The sequence below is a fragment of the Mus caroli genome, chromosome 18 (assembly GCF_900094665.2).
Source record: "Mus caroli chromosome 18, CAROLI_EIJ_v1.1, whole genome shotgun sequence".
Lineage (NCBI taxonomy): Eukaryota > Metazoa > Chordata > Mammalia > Rodentia > Muridae > Mus > Mus caroli.
In genome coordinates this window covers 79,095,303-79,112,048 of record NC_034587.1, presented here as the reverse complement: position 1 = coordinate 79,112,048, position 16,746 = coordinate 79,095,303, and the positions used below count along the sequence as shown (strand labels likewise).

Here is a 16,746-nt window from a genome sequence, read left to right as displayed (position 1 = left end):
TTGACTAACATGGCTTACAGGGCTGTAAGCAGAGGGACCGGGCCTCAGAAGCCAGACAGGCTGAACAGCTTTCCTGGTTAGGAACCTTCTCTGTTCAGAGAAGCGGGCACTGTATAATACAGGAGCCACTGTTAGCAGGGATGCCGGCCCGCCCTGGGTCTCCCAGGTCCAGGTTCTGTTCTCATCAAAACCCTAATGTCTGGAGCTTTGGCACTCCACGTCACTGCTCAGAGAAACTGTCATATGTCATGCTTTTAACTTAGTCAGGTTTTCCCAAGTCACAGCTGCTTCTGGACTACAGCAAAGGAGCTCAGTGCCACACACAGGGAGTGACTGCAGGACTCTTCCCTCAGGTGCAGTTCCCTTCCTTCCTGTCTTCTGTTTTAATGAAGACAGCTGGTTCTTCCCTTATAGATCTTTATTCAAGTTGGCAGCCCACTTTTGATTGTCTCAATTTTACAAGTCAAAAACATACAAGTTTGGTTCCCAGGATGCCTCAGAACCCTTGGGAAAGTGGTGAACACTAGAGATGCTCCACTCTTCAACTCTGCTGTGTGCACACAGATCTCTGTGATGGTTTACCAGAGATCCATGGCCAATCAGAAGTCCCAGCCTATACTGTAAGCTTCCAGGGTGCAGTCAGTTCTATTCATCCTACTAGATCCCAGTCCACGCCTCATGACCCCTCCAAGAAGGCAAAAGTCAGCCTGCTCCAGCGGTCACCCACACCACTTATCGTGGCTGCCTGGAGGTGAAGAAATGATTACCGCAGAATGCTCAACTCACACCGTGCTGGCCTAGCAGCCAGTGTCAGGAGACCACAGAGACCAGAGAGGCTGGGAATCAACACACTGACAAGCAGGCTGAGTACCTACCCTCTCCGTGAACCCAACACAGACGCAAAAACGTTAAGCAATACGGATGGCAGTCCACTGATGCCCATGTCCCTTTTGTCAGAAAGCTAAGTATTTGCATGGAAGCTACACAATCATTCAGCATGTTGCTGGTCATTGCTGATGGTCCGCAAAGGTTCTGAGATGGGAGCCATGTGTCACCTCTCAGAGAAGGATGACGCAATACAAATGTAGAGTTACTTTCCCCAAAGCTTTCAACCAGCGGCCAGCGTCCACAGTGAGGAGGGAGATCAGGAGTACAAAGAATTAACTGAGTGCGTGCATGTGTGCGTGCACATGTGAGATGTGTGTGTGTGTGTGTGTGTGTGTATATCTACACACACACACATCAAATACCCATCTGTCTGTCCATCCATCCATCCATCCTTACATCTGAATACAACTCCACCAACAGAAACAGCTTCAGGACACCAAGGTCAGAATGACCATCAGGGTGGCTCTCCACTCTACTTCCTCTGCTCAGATACGCTTTGGTTATAAAAACTAGTTTTTTATATATGCAGAGAGAGATTAGAAATACTAGACTAGATGTCTGATGATCAATTTTCACTATCAAAGACACTTACATAGACTTTCATTATCAAAATTTAAATGTATTTTCCAAGCTAATAACATTCTACATTTTGTTTGTTTGTTTGTTTTTTGTTTTTCGAGACAGGGTTTCTCTGTGTAGCCCTGGCTGTCCTGGACTCACTCTCTAGACCAGGCTGGCCTCAAACTCAGAAATCCTCCTGCCTCTGCCTCCCAGACCTTTATGTTTTTAGCCCAACTAGACCTACTTATTAAAGTTATTTAAAATGAAATAAAAACATTCTACATTTTAACCTTACCATCATAACGATGTCTGGGTTGACTAAGGTCTGAATGAGAACTGAGGTTAGACCCCTGGCACCCACATAGGTTAGTGTGTGAGGGGAAGAAGGCAGACAGCAAGAGGCAGGTCAGCCAGCCCGGCTGACCCCAACAAGCTTCAGGTCCACTGAGACTGTCTCAGACAAGAGAGGCTGGAGCATGGTCAAGGAGAGACTCCTGATATCAACCTCTGCCTCCACGAGTAAGTAACACACACACACACACACCATACATGTACACACCCACAGACAAGTATATACACCACGCACACCCACAAAAGAAAACATCCAAGAAATGCCACCACTGGCCCTGTTAATTTGCCGACTGAAATTTCAAAAACCTACAAAATTAAATTTGAGCCGACAGTGGGATTTCAGCTCTGGTCCCACTTTCAAATAGCTCAGCTACCACCCAGCCAACAGGCTACTGTGACCATTTCTCAACTGGAGAGTTTGTGCTAACAGTGAGCTCTTCCTAACCCCAGGGCTCTACCACAGGGGACTGGACCCAAACCTCCTGAAAGGGAAGAAAGGCTCCTGGGAGAGTAAATCACGCCTCAGCAGCAGCAGCCCCTGGACAGCCGGGCATCTACGGCAGTGACAGAAGCTTCACCACGATGTCAGACCTTCAGTCCTCGCCTGAAGGAGGCCACCTCCCAGTTTCAAGCTAACGCCCTGCAGCCCTGCAGCCCTCCAGGACGATCTGGGCAGACTGATAACCGGACAGTGACAGGCCAGAACGCCCCTGACCACGGGTCAGACGCACCTACCACCGTATAGGAATGTGTAATGTGCTGTAATCAAAGGGTTAATCCTGCTTCCGCTGCAGCAACTCTCCTTCCACTGAAGGTGTGTCTCTTGACTAGGTTGGGAGCTGAACTAATGGCCAATGGGACCAGGGCACCCAAGGTCCAGTGCTGGTCAGGAAATCACAACTGTGGTTTTCTTGTGGGTCTCAAGAGAGAAAAGAAACAGTTCCGGAAGACAACATCCCACCTCGTCTGCAGGTCTAAGTGAGAATGCCCAGGCACCTGGACGTCATGGTACCCAAGCCAAGGCTCCCGGATTGATAGAGTACATAAATCAACCAATCGATCAACCATCAATAGAAACACTTTACCCTTTCTCTTACTGTCTTCTTCATGGTGGATTCCAGATAAGATGCAGCCACTGCCTCCCCTTGGTTCCCTCTTCCATTAACTGGGTAGCATGGTTTTAATCTCAATTATAATTATGGCTGTTGCTAATAACCAGACAAAAGAGGGAAAATGGAAGCACTTAGCCCCTCTCAGGTTTGGCAGACACAACCTGCAAGCTTTCCATAAACAGAACATGAGGCCAGGAAGACAGGAACTGAGAAATTAACCGAGCCCCACAGAGCTGCGCACCCTGCAGCCCCGAGGCTGCTGGAAAGCATTGAAATGAGCCGGGGCAGGCAGTGGGGTAAGCCACTGCTTTGAACTGGAAGGCCTGGCTGCAGTGGCCACCAAGAGTTCCAGTCCCTGGGCTCCACTTCAAAGAACAGGCAAGCACGGGTGTGACCTGAGAAGACCAGCTCTGAGCCCCGCCCTGAGCCCCGCCCTGAGCCCCGCCCTGAGCCCCCGCTCTGAGCCCCGCCCAACTCTTCCAATATTTTATGCAACCAGGAAAATGTGGAAGACTGAGCCCTCAGTCACACAGGAATGTTCAGAATGTTTTAACGTGGAGGACAATCCATCTGCCTTACCCCAGTCTAAGAGCCGAGCTTGTCCTTACCAAGGAAGCCTGCAAGACTCGAGTCCAGCTTCCTCGTGTGCCACGTGACGCAGGTAAGTGGGGTCAAGCCAAGATTATTTTCTTTTGCTTTAACATAACATATGAAGAACTCTGACTGTGTCATAAGCACAGCTGATGAGTCTTGGTCACTTACAGCTGAGAAAAAATAAAACTTAAAAGGACTTTTCCCTTTCCTTCTGTGACCTCAGGCTTACAGGGACAGCAAACAGCGCGCTAGCTACCCACCATTCCTGAGACACAGCTATGCCAGTCACTCCCTTCGGAGTCAGCTTACACACTCGTGTTTCAGGAAGCCTGAGGTAAGGAGCTCGGGCTTCACCCCGAACCCTGACAGGAAACGATGTTTGAATATCCAAGCCCACCCACCTACGAGACATAAAAACCATAGTTACCAATCTGGCAAGGCTTCTCAGTCCACAGGTCAGGCACAACTGGAAATCTTTACAGCTTTTGGACATTAAAAATCTCAGCCAAACGGTTCTTTTAGTTTTTTCTCTTTCTTCTTGATCCCCCAACCCCCACCCTTCACTGGCTTTCACTTCCAGGCACATAACACACTGCCTCCCTCCCGTGCGCCTCGACAACACACAGACACAGGCTGGCCTGAGGCTTGAAGGAAGAAGAAAAGGTGTACTTGCTAGGTCATCCCCAAATTTAAAAAATAAGTAAAGTAGGAACAAAAATCCTTTAGCAATAATTTCATTTCAAGTGTAATTATGATCTCTGTTTTCCCTTTAATATATATATATAACCCAAAAGACCAAGGAACGACTTCAAAATACAAATGATGTTGGCCATCCCAGGAAGGTTGACAGAGGATGCCACAACCAGCCTGCTGTAACTGAAAATAAGACGGCATACTGTCCATGGGAGAGAGCAAGGAGGGCCTGCAACACAGGCATCCGGGCTCTGCCCCTCCTGCCCCTCCAGCCCCACCAGCTCATCTCCCAGGCAAGCGATCACTTTCTATAAGTCACAGCCAGTGCCACCCTGAAAATGCACATTTCCAATGCCTAAAATGAGCTATAGCTGCACTCCCTGTGCCGCACGAAATTCTGTCTGGTAGATATGAGCTGTGTACCCCTGACACTCAGAGATGAGGAGTGCAATTTGCTGGCTTGTTCTTCATTGCCTGTTCAGCCTGATTTCTTGTCATCAAAATCAATGACTCAGGGTGGCACTGCCCCTAGGGCTGGGCCCTCCCACATCTATCATTAATCAATAAACTGCCCCACGGGCTTCCCTACAGGCCATCTTATCACGGCGTTTTCTCAGTGAGAACCCTTCCTAAGTAACTCTGGCTTGTGTCAAGCTGATACAAAACTCACCAACATAATTGTCCCCTTGTCAACTAAACACCCAAACACATCACTATTAAACCATAAACATTTCTTTCAGTTGCCCCAAGATCTCATATTAATAATACTATCACAGTATAGAACTTAAATAATCCGGGTGTGGTGGCAAACGCCTTTAATCCCAGCACTTGGGAGGCAGAGGGAGGGGGATTTCTGAGTTCAAGGCCAGCCTGGTCTACAGAGTGAGTTCCAGGACAGCCAGGGCTACACAGAGAAACCCTGTCTCGAAAANTACAGAGTGAGTTCCAGGACAGCCAGGGCTACACAGAGAAACCCTGTCTCGAAAAACCAAAAAAAAAAAAAAAAAAAAAAAAAAAAAAAAAGAACTTAAATAACTTAAAAAGTCTCAGTTTTTGAAAATTCAAACACTTTAAAAGCTCAGTCTTTAAAATACACCCAAAATTGAAAGTTCAAAACCTCTCTAAAATATCCAAAGTTTCTCAACTATGGGTTCCTGTAAAATCAATTAAAGAGGGCATTAGAGACAGAATTAGGGAACCACAGCAGGAATTGGGGGGAGAAAGGAGGGTAAAGGGTATTAGAGAGCTCATATAGAAAATTCTCAAAAAAGAAAAACAAATGAATATGAAGAGCAGAAGGGGAATCCACCATGCACAGAACTAAGAGCTGTACACCACCACATGCAGGGTGCACGCACACCCACACACACACTACCATACACTCACATATACAACACTATACATGCACATTGTTTAAAGGGCATATATAAACAAGTTATAAGACATGGAAACATAGAACAGTCCTAGACTGGTGCAGCTAGAGGGAAAGTTTTCTACAAATGTTAAATGGATATGGTGTAACATGGGGGACAAAATGCAGAATTCTAAAATGTCCATCAGCAAAAACACAATGGCCTGTCACGAGGCTCGCTTTGCCAAGCTTCTGGCACACCACCTTCGCCACTGCCTCTCATAGCTGTCTGGCTACTCACCTACGTTTCAGAAAAGTAATCTATCAGGCTGTAGTCAGTAAAACAGCGGACAGACAGAGCACCCACCAGGGGGAACTCATGGACAAATCGCCCGCTCACACTACATGCACACACTGCTGTGAGAGTTCTGTCGACATGGACAGAGGGGTGCTGCTACTACAAGCAAATGGGAGACACTCCGTGAAAATCCTAAATACACAAGATGACCAATTCCCGCTCAGAAGGCTAGCTACCTGCCACAGCACCAGACAGGGACGGTGGCACCCCCTCAGGATGCCTCAGCCCCTGAACACACTGTTCAAAACCACAAGTCCATTCTTAACAGAAAAACCTTACTGAGCAGGTGGGATTCATGTGACCAGTGTATGTGTGTGCCCCATAACATGTGTCACCACCAACACCTCAAAACGAAGGACTCCAGAGAGTCCCAGGAGAAGCCAAATGGAGGGCACACTTTCTGGAACAAGGTGACATGTGTGGGAGCATGTGGGAGGGGCCACTGTGCTCACTGCCTGAAGAACCTGACCCACTTCTTTCTGGGAGAATGAGCCACTCGGGAACCCAATACCACATGGGATGCATGTATGCTTTGTCAACGTAGTTACATTCATCTCAACTCCAAATGTTATTACTCAGGCTGTATTTTTATTTACCAAATCTGGCAACCTCAGCTTTCAAAGACGAACATGCTATCTGGACAAACGAGCCCCAGCAAGGAAACGCATGCATTCCACACCCAGGCTGGACGCATGCAGACGCTGGTGTAAGCACACTAACACTGTACCTAAGAGGAAATCTGTCTCTGTGCTGCTGAGGGAAAGAGAAGTGCTGTCTACGCTGCAGGCGGGAGCATTTCTTGGCTGGCTAAGAAGCACCCAGCATCACTGAGGTGAAATATTCTGGCAAGTATTTTCTGAGATTACAAAGAAGCTGTGATTCAACCTTGGGGGCTTGTGGGGAGGATGGGGCAAGGAAGAGATGGGTGCAACCTTAGGAGCCCAGATGCCTTGGCTGCCTCACTTTCTGTCCCTCCTCCCCGTCTCCAGCATGGACAGACTGCAGTAAACACTGACCATAGCCACCATTATGTCTTGGTTCCCACTCGTGACTGACATAACCTTGAGAGAATCTCTGTAACCCTCTCAGCCTCAGACATGCTCACGGTTGGCAAGCCATGCCTATAAAGCAATGGCGCTGCGGGGTGTGGCTGACAGTTCAGGCAAGTGAATAACGGGCCGGCAACATTAGGAAAGGCCAGGCACAGTGGCGCACACCTTTAATCCCAGCACTGGGGAGGCAAAGGCAGACAGATCACTGAGTTTGAGGCTAGCCTGGTCTACAGTGCAAGTTCCAGGTCAGCAAGGGCCACACAGAGAAAGTCTCTCTGTCAAACAAAACAAAACAACGGCTAGTATACTAGATACCAATATGGCAAAATTTAAGAACTTCTCACAGAAAGCATGCAACATTCCATGTGGGTTAACACTGTGTGGAATGGAGAAAATGTAATAAAAATTGGAGTTACTCTGTGAAAATATTTTCACAGCTGGACAAAGATGACTCTCTGTCATATGCAAGAATTCAAGGGTGATAAAAGGAAATTGGATAACTGGCTATTGAACTTCATGAAAGACTTCATAAATAACATTTTAAACAAACAAACAAAAAAAATAGAAGGAAGTATCTTAAACACACAAAATAAAATATTCAAATCTCCAAAACTGTAAGCTAAAAAACAAAAGGCCAGGGTGAGCTTACTGGTAGACACTTTCCCTACCATGCAAGAAACCCTAAGTTCAGTTTCTAAGCAGAACACACACTGGGAAAGTACCAACACTCACAAAAATCAGAAAAACGAAAATTAAAAGCAGCACAATACTCCACGTTTCTCTTTCCAGAGAAGTGAAACACCAACAAATTCCGATTCCTAGGAGCGGAGAAAGCACACACCCCCATGATGGGGTATGGTAAGTGTGATGGGTAGTGTTGGCTGTCGCCGTGAGAGTTTCCATGCATAGCTGGGAAGGATTATAGACTGAATAGACTCTGGCCAGGCTATGCGGGATTAGCTTAACTAAATTGACTGAGATGAGAGGACCCACCCAGAAGGTGGACAGAGGCATTCCCCAGCTGGGCACCGTGTGAAAAGACGGGCGTGGGCTGCAGAGTGCGGGCAGCAGCTCTCCCCACCCTCTTCTCCCCAGCTCTGGACATAAGACCAGCTGCTTCAGCTCCTCCTGCCTTGACCAACCAGCCGAACGTAATGGGCTGGGCCTTCGACTGAGCCAGAGTGAGCTTCCTTCCTCACACCGCTTGTCAGGGTGTCGCAGACCCGACGCTAGAAGCTACGATGATTCTGTGAGAATTATTAAGCTCAAGTGGTAGAGTCTGTCCACACAAAGGTGCACACAGCAGGAAGCAGCCACTTACTATAGGCCTCGACCACAGGAGACTCTGCCTTCCTGTGTGTGCTCATGGGCTACACTTGGGGCACACTGCCCACCGCTCAGAACCTAGGAAAAGGGATGAGTCTGAACACCAGCCAGCAAGTGAATAAACCAGGGCGCTGTAACACTGTGTGTCTGTCTGTCTCTCTGTCTATCCGTGTTCCTGTGTCCGTCTCTGTATATCTGTGTTTCTATGTATATGTTTATGTCTGTGTGTCTGTGTGTGTCTGTGTGTGTGTGTGCATGCAAGGGCACAAGTATGCATGTACATATGTCTGTGTTCATGTACATGTGTGAGTGGGGGTGTACATGTGAGCATCTGTGTCTCTTGTGTGTATGTGTGTGTGAGTGTCTGGGTATGTGAGTCTGTCTCTGTGTCTGTGGGTGGCTATGTGTTTCTGTGTCTGTCTCTGTGTGTCAGTGTTTGTGTGTGTCTGTGTTTGCATGTGTCTGTGTGTGCATCTGTGAGTGTGTACTGCATGTGCACACACACAAGTTACCATAATAGGTATGTGTGTCCACATGTTTGCATGGTGTGGAAGCCCTGAGCTGACGTCTGTTGTCTCTCTCCACTTTACTTTCTGAGGCAGTCTCTCTTGCTGAGCCCAGAGCAGAATGATCGCCACATTGCCCCAGGGCAAGCTCTGCCTCCTTTTTTATTGTTATTGTTTATTTGAAACAAACTCACATACGTAGTGCTGGCCTCAAACTCAACACAATGTGCCAGGCTCTGCATCCCCAGGGCTGGGATAAAGTATCCCAGAGATACTGCCAAGCTCGGCGAACCTCCCGCCTCTTGAAGGCTGGCTGACAGGTGGCCACGAAGCCCACCTGGCCATTCCTGGAACTCTCAGTCCTCGTGCTAGTTCAATAGGCTCGAACTCTCAAGTTACGAGCATTTGTGTTACACCTCTCAGCAGTCAGAAGTGAGGCAGAGGTCGTCCTACACACACAGAAGATTCCCTAAGACACTGCGATATTGAAAACAGGCTTAGGAGCAAGACAAACAGACTCGGCTCCCAAAGTTTCAAACCTACACACAGAATCCACATGGATACATCCTTACACTGCTGCATTCCAAAGACCTGAGGAGGCTCAAGATAAAAGGCTTTCTCTCAGAGACGCAGCTGACAAGAGTCAGCAGAGGACAGTCTCCCGTCTGACAACATGAACGTAATCTGGACTGCTCAGAAACTGCACACTCGTGAACAACTTGTCAAACTAAGCAATGACTGAGCAGAATCCTAAAAACCACTGTAGTATCAAAGATGCACCCAGCCTTGAATGGCATCCTATCCTTCCCAACACACCCAAAGCCACCTGCGTACAGAGACAGCCTCAGCAAGTGAGCAAGAACTGCTCGTCCTTGTCCTCCCTCTTCACTTCTGGGGTCCTCAAAGACAGGCGTGCCTGCCGAAGGACCCGGAGCCCTCCGTCAGGAAGATGAAGACCCTGATCTTGTCAGCCGCTGTGTGGGTGAAGGCCGTGGGCAACAGGAAGGACCAGCCTCTGAGTTCCTGCTCAAACCTTCCCACACACCAGCAGCAGCATCCAACATTATTTGGCCTTCACATTCAAATGAAACGATTTCCACCCACCAGAGCCTCACCCAAGACAACAGGGTGCCAAGAGGAAGGTACCAGGGGGCCTGGGGGCCTGAGGTCAGCTGAGCTGCTCAGAGTGGGGCGCCATCCTATCTACCCCTGGAGTACAGTACAGAACTGCACACCAGCAGAGAGAGCCTCTATCAGTGGCTATTGACTGTTGCCATAGAAACCACTGGTCTTAGCCAGTACCTCCAGACTACTTCCCTCATGCCTGGAATGTCAAATGTCCCACTCTGCTCATTGGTCACCTTTCTGATTCTTCCCAGCAATGCAGGCCCACGATACTAGTGTTCAATTTGACCTAGGAGCCTCCCCTGCGATTCCATACCATTTTGGAGAAGGTAATGCCCACTGGCACTTCTTATAATGAGGAAACTCCCACAATGCTCCGACCACTTCCCAGTTCAGTGTCACGATGATCTGTAAAATCATATCCTTGGGGCTGGGGAGATGGCTAAGCTGCAAAGAGCACTGTCTGCTCCTCTAGAGGACCTGAGTTCAATTCCAAGCAACCACAGGGTGGCTCACAGCCACCTGTCCTGGGATCCCTCTTCTGGCTTGCAGGTGTTCGTGCAGATGAAGCACTCATATACATAAAATAAGTAAATAAATGTAAACAATAAAGACGTACACTGAAATCCGATCCTCGGCACCCCTGTCCGTGGCTGTTAGTTCTCAGACGCTAACAGGCTCTGATCCCACTCTTTATAAGCCTTGCAGAATCAGTATTTGTGCACATATCTGTGCACATACATGCTGCCGCCGCACATGTGGATGTCAGAGGGCACTCACAGGACTCACTTCTTGCCTTCCCCTATGTGGGTTACAGAGACCCAACTCAGGTTGTCAGGCTTGGTGGCCTTTACCCAGGAAGCTTTACGTCTCACAGTCCATCAGGTACTTTGGAGGCCAGGGACTACTCTGAGTGGAAGGACTGGGAACCAGGCCATCACTTCAGTATCAAAGACAGTCTCCGACTTTCCAGTCCTTTCAGAAACTGTTCCTGTGGTATTTACACAGCACTCAACCACCAGGCAGTCGGTCCCGTGTACAGAAAACTAGATTTTATTGTGATGGAAGGCACCTGCCCCTCTCTTCTGGTGTCAGGTGTCAGATTCCTGCATGTACACAGTATCCTATAGGAGGCAAGCTGGAAGACGACAGCTCTGAGTTACCATTCATGTACTACATTTCAATAACCAATTAGGTTATTAAGCGAAACCAGTAATCACCTTAAATTTGGAATACAGCTTATTCATAACGGCTGAAAGTAATTATTCGAGAGCTAAAGCAAGCACATGAGTAACACCCAGACTTGGCAAGTCTTTATATGAACATATTTGGCAGCTAACAGCCAGCCCCAATGCCTTACTAATCTGTGAAAATACTTCTTTCAAATCGATGGCTCCCCTCTGTAAATAACACAGGATACTGGGCCTCCTCTAACAGTGTATTATACATTCACCACACACAGAGAATTGAGTAGAGTCCAGAAAAAAAAGTACTACCTTCTAGTCTTAGAATTAGTTCTATTGCACAGATCTCTAAACTGTTTTTTTGTAAACAGGGTCTTACTGCCTAGCTTTGGCTGGCCTGGGACACACTTTGTAAACCAGGCGAGCCTCAGACACACAGAAATCCACCCAGGTCTGCCTCCCAAACACTGGGTCTAATGGCATGTGCCACCATTAGCCTGTCAGTCGCTTTAATATGCGGAGACATATGCGAGTTGTATAAGCAAAGGGTGCAACTACAAACTCTCGTGGAAAACCAGCCTCAAATTAGATCTAGCACGTAAGAAATTATTCTGAAAATGCTCCCACCCCAAAACTAAGCCTACAAATAAAAGCTTACGGACTTGGAGCAGAGATAAACACATAACAAAACACTCACCAAGTAAGATTTCGTGTTCCAGCATTCAAAATCCAAATCTAATATACAATTCAAAATTCTAACGTGAATACACCTGACCAATCCCTGCAAAAGTAGAGGAGTATGATGGGGGCCACACCCACGAAGAGAGTCACACTCTGCAGGAGGAATAGAGACAAGTCAGGAAGAGCCCTGCCCTGTGCCCTAAGCTCCATTGGATTCAGGAAGGTTTGCCCAGGGTTCTGACAGAGACACAGAGACACATGACACACATGACACCAAGGGACAAAGTGCACACTCAGGCCTCAGCCAAGAGATGAAGCTACGTGACATGAACAATTACTTTGAGTTCCCACCATCAGGCATTCTCGGGATACTACCCATAACAGTACCAGCTTCTTCTTAAAGAACAGGGCTGTGGAATGGGAGATAGCACGGTGGGTGATAGTCTCAAGTCTGATGGCCTGAGTTCAGTTTCTCAGATCCTACAAAAAGAGCTAGATGCAGTCAGTGGTTTAAGCTTCTGTGATCTGAATTTGTGCCTAAACTGGCAGAAGGAGACAGTACAAAGGAGTCGGGGAGAACATGGCTACATTTTAATTTTAAATAAAGACTAATAGAGTTTTCCTCTGTCTATCTCCACCTAACTAAGCTCCACACCCAGGACACATCCAACCCCGTGACAATCCCAGAAATATACGGAGACGGGTGCTGCAGGCAGGTGCCACAAAACAAGGCAAGGCCACTCTAACAGGGATGGTCAAATCAGTTCTTATGCAGCAATGTATAAACAGCAGAGCCGGCTCTCAGCTGCTCCACAGGAAAAACATGCTGAATATCTGTGGGACCTGCACTGGTCCCCCCAGGCCTAGCTTCTCAGCTCAGGGACTGCAGGTCAGGATGGTCAAACTCAAAGTGCACCTGAAGAGATGACACTGCAAGCTTCCTTGCCACTCCTTCAAGCATTGCTAGTCAGTCACTAAACACAGTCTGAACAGCATGTTCTTCTAATCTTACAGGCTTGGGGTCTATTCACCCAAAGTGATGGTTTTCTAAGCTCCCAGCTGGGCTTGTGTGCATATATGTTAGAGTTTTATACACTTATATATACCTTGAACCTCTCTTAATTAAAAATATAAACTCCTGCAATCTTCAAATATACAGTTTCTACCTTTGCCAAGTCACTTTTGAACAACCACAGTTCAGTTGCTGTCTGCCACCTTTTTCACAATGTCATGGAGATTCGAGTGTCAGGGATAAAGGCTTCCTGGCCCAGCTCATATTCCGAAGAAACCACTATGACCAAGACAGCCCCCTACAGGCAGATCCAGAAAACAGCATCCACATTAACTCCTGATGTCCTAAGTGCTATTCAGGTAAGATTACAGTGAAATGGTATTTAATGGAATTAACACAGACATCTGAATGCAGATTTCAACGGCAGCTATGCCAGGCTGGATCTCCGTAAAAGCTCCACTCTCTGCATCAATGATGTCTGCAGACTTGTTCCTACCTGGGCACTCCATCAACGTCTTGTGGGAGTATAAAACGCCTTGTTTTAAAACTTGCAATCTTAATAGCAAGAGAGGTGGACATTTTCCAAATCTCTGCACGTATTTTAAGGAAAGAGCAGATCCTAGCATGCAGAGGTTTGTTTTTTGTTTTTTGGGTTTTTTTGTTTTTTGTTTTTTGTTTTTTGTTTTTTGTTTTTTTTTTTTTTCAAAAAACAGCTGGTCCAAAAGCCCCAGTAGACCCTTCCAAACAGAGAGAGTAGTCATACAATACAGCCATGTAACATGCCTGCCTCCTTCAGGGACAGCTACAGTCCCATAACTTATTGCTAATATTCCACTGCCTGCTCCTTGATCAGAAAGCCTGAGCATTCGTGTGGAAAGACACTATCCTTGGGATCACAGAAAGTGACCTCAGCAGATCTACAAGGCTCCTCCACACAGATCTGGTCCCATGGTGACATTAGTCTCTCTTCTCTCTTACTAAGTTGCAACTTCCTCTCTTTTCCCATAAATAAATACAAAGACGACACAGTATTATTATAGGATCATGTAGACTCTGTGTGTGTGTGTGTGTGTCAGAAATTGTGCTCAGTGGTACTGTGTTTGTCTGACTGCACAAACCCTCAGGGGTAGATATCCAGTAATGCACAGCCTGCTGTGTTAGCAGCGCAGGTCACACTCCCAGCACTGAAGAGATAAAGACCGGCAGGAGAGCCAGGAGCTCGGGCCCATCCTCACGCATGTGGTAAGTTCAGGGCCAGCAGGAGACACCACTTCAAGAGGAGGAAAAGGGGATGCTTCTGTAGAGAAAATTCTCACACTCTTATGAAAATGAAATAACGGTCTCTGGTACTTAATAAATACAGATAAACTCCAGGAGAAATGTTTTTAAGTACTGCTGCAGAGATGGCTCACATGAAGAAATCATGCTGTTCTTACAAAGGACGGAAGCTTGGTCCCCTGCATCCTAAGAGCTCACAGACACTTAGAACGCAGTTTCAGGAGACCCGACATCTTCAGAACTCCATGGGCATGCCATATACACAGACAAGCCGAAACACAAACATAATTCTTTTAAAGTATTGTTTTAAACTTTTTAAAGCAGAACTCATCTTGGCTCGGTAACTTTGAAGGGGCCACTGGATTAGCTCATTGGGAATCACGTGACTTTTTCACAATGAATGGGGGTCGCATTCAGAAGCGTCCTCTCCTGCTCGACCTGGTAGTGAAGGCCTGGAGTCTCAGGTAGTTGGGAGACTGAGGCAGGAGGATTAAACATTTAAGGCCAGCTTGTGTTTCAGAGTGAGTCTAAGACACTAGTATTGCTCACTAGAAGTGCTTACCTCACTACGCAAGGACATGGGTTCAATTTTTAATACTACAAAAGAAAAAAATTCCCCCGAGTGTTAGAAAGATACAGTGCTTTCCTAACACTTTAGCAGACACGCAGGTAACAAAACAATTGGTGTCAGACGCTGCAGTACATACGTAACTGGACAAAGCGGGGTGGCTAAAGTTCAGCAAGGTCAACGGGGGCTCACCCAGGCTTTGCACCTTAAGCTGCCAGAAGAATGTAGAAGGGCTTCAGGCAAGGACCTCCCCTGGCCCAGCACCTGCTCCCCACCCACCTGAGTGACAGGAGAGATAAGCTGACAGGCAGCCCGTGGCTCTGGTTCACTGGTCCCTCAGGGTGCTAAGACTCCATTCGGAATTCCCAAAGGGCTGGGGGAATGCCTTGTGTGCCCAGTTCTGGTGCCTGCAGAGACCAGGTAGCGCACTATGCAAATCTAATGTCAGACTCACTTGGGCCCCTAGCAAGGAAAGGCAGCATCTGTTTCTGCTATCCTCTTCCTCGCTGCAGACACAAGAGCTCTGCAGTGGGCTCCTCTGCCTGTAAGCACCCCACCTCAGGTAAAAGCAACAGTCCCCAACAGCTGCTAGACAAGGAAGCATGCTGGCCACGTGCAGCTACAGGTTCACACCTCAGCACTGCCTTTCCTCACGGCAACTGCCCATGGCAAAATAACAAAGGCAATGCTCAAGGTTTATTTTTAAATTGGGGAAACCATGAAACGCCAAGCCAGGGTCCTGGAAACATTCTCATGGCTGCTGTTTGAAAAGAGATCTGTTCTAAAAGTCTCTCAGCCCGAAGGGTTACCTGAATCTGAAGAGATTAGTTATAACTACACAGAGATTCTAAGTTAGCCTTTACCCAGATGTCTGGCAGTGAGAGTGGAGAGGAACGTGTGTGCATTAGCATGTATTTTGTGTGTGTGTGTGTGAATGTGTGTGCACCTGTGTATGTGTGTGCAAGAACAAGCACGTGACATGTATTCAGTACATGCTAAATATGTGGGCAGGTATGATTGTATATCAGTAAGTGTTCTGTGCTTATAACCTCTACATGTGTGGTTTATGTATATGTTGCAATATGTACACGTTTATGTGTTCATATGCATGTGTACTTATCTGTGTGTAAGCAAGTATACATGTGTATTTTTGGTGTCTATTTAGGCTTCCTTGCATGTGTGAGTACATCCATGTTTGTGTGTATGCATGTTTTTTTATGTATGCATCTGTCTGGGGTCTCTATGTGTAGTGCTTCTATGCCTGTGTGATGTGTGCATGTTCATGTTTGTGTGTACGCATATGTGGTTGTGCAGAGTAAGTGTGTATTTTGGGGTGTATGGTATGTCTGAATATGTGATTTTTACATATGTGCATGTACCCATTGCATATTTGTGTATGCGCACGTGGGTTTGTGTATGTGTGTTTGCAGTATCTGTCCCAGTCACTGTTCTGTTGCTGTGGAGAGGCCCCGTGACCACAGCAACTCTTATAGAAGAAAGCATTTAACTGAAGCTTGCTTACAGTGTCAGAGACTTCACCCATTACCATCCCTGTGGGGAGCTTGGAGATGTACAGGAAGGCCCTGGAGCTGTGAGCGCCACATCCTGATCCCCAGGCAGGAGAGCGGAAAGGAAAGAGTGCCAGGGTCCCCGTAACATGCTCCCTCCAACAAGGCCACACCCACTCTAATAGTCTACACCTTTTAATCCTTCTAATCCTTTCAAACACTGCCACAGCTGATGATTATGCTTTCAAACACATGAGCCTATGGGGCCGTTCTTTCAAACCACCATACTATCTATGGTCCGTTTCCACGAACGTGTTTGTCATATATGTATGTGATGTGCACATGTGTGCATGTGTATGTGCATGTCTGTGTATGTGAATGTGTGACTGTACATGTGCAAGTATGTGTATGGTTTTAGTGTTTTGGTGTTTATATGTGGTATCGTTTGTGTGTATTCTAAGCATGCACACGTGTGTGTATATTTGTGTCATACATAGAGAACAAAAGGACATTTCAGAGGACTTACTCCTTACTTACAGAATACAGACCCCCAGATGAAACCCTACACTTTAAAAGCCAAAAGTGTTCATTAATTAAT

At 47.0% G+C, this 16,746-nt stretch overlaps 1 protein-coding gene across 6 annotated transcripts in view; it reads right to left on the bottom strand.

Moving 5' to 3' along the window:
• Znf516 (zinc finger protein 516) overlaps positions 1-16,746 on the bottom strand; it is an 89,773-nt gene that overhangs the window by 26,987 nt on the left and 46,040 nt on the right. The window lies entirely within an intron of this gene.